This window comes from Helianthus annuus, chromosome 15 (assembly GCF_002127325.2).
Source record: "Helianthus annuus cultivar XRQ/B chromosome 15, HanXRQr2.0-SUNRISE, whole genome shotgun sequence".
Classification (NCBI taxonomy): Eukaryota; Viridiplantae; Streptophyta; class Magnoliopsida; order Asterales; family Asteraceae; genus Helianthus; species Helianthus annuus.
In genome coordinates this window covers 52,525,023-52,525,779 of record NC_035447.2, presented here as the reverse complement: position 1 = coordinate 52,525,779, position 757 = coordinate 52,525,023, and the positions used below count along the sequence as shown (strand labels likewise).

The window sequence follows — 757 nt, the reverse complement described above, 5'->3', positions numbered from 1 at the left end:
AGGTTTGGGTGGTTTCGCCATCCTTGGTTGTAAGTTCCCGTTGGAGGACCCGACGGCCTAGGTCTATTATCAATGTAGTTTACCATTTCTTGTTGATCGTCCGTTTCTTTCATGCAACTCCAATTTTCATGTGACCCACCACACCCTTCACAAGCCATAACCGAGACTGTTTTTGTCATTTCTAATTTTTTTATTTTTGAAGAAAGGGCCTCGATTTGGGCTTGTAAAGAAGTGCTTTCGTCGACCTTATGGGCGCCCGGGGCGATAGACTTATTTCCCCAGGGGGTGTGCCATTGAAAATTGGTTTGAGCAATTTCCTCAATCTAATTATATATTTCATGTGGCCGTCAGTTACCTAGAAGTCCCCCGGAGCTAGAATCAAGTGTCTGCCTAGTGTGTGGCAACAATCCATTGTAGAAAGTGGATACTTGTTGCCATATTGCGAGGCCGTGATGGGGACACTTGCGTAATAGCTCCTTGAACCTTTCCCAAGTTTCATATAAGGATTCCCCGTCCTCTTGTGAGTATGTATTAATTTCAGCCATTAATTTAGCAGTTTTAGCAGGAGGGAAATACTTATATAGAAATTTTTGGGCTAGTTCATCCCAGGTGTTTACCGAACCAGCTGGGAGGGCGTTGAGCCAAGCTTTCGCTCGGTCTTTTAGCGAGAATGGAAACATACGGAGGCGGATGGCGTCGTTTGATGCTCCATTGATCCGAAAGGTATCACATATTTCTAAGAAATTAGTTATATGTA

The 757-nt window shown here is 44.0% G+C and overlaps 1 non-coding gene across 1 annotated transcript; it reads left to right on the top strand.

Annotated features, from left to right (window-relative positions):
- Positions 1–444: 444 nt before the first annotated feature.
- LOC118487836 lies at positions 445–551 on the top strand. The gene has a single exon (XR_004882779.1). It is a non-coding gene; the product is annotated as a small nucleolar RNA R71 (small nucleolar RNA).
- The last annotated feature ends 206 nt before the right edge of the window (positions 552–757 follow it).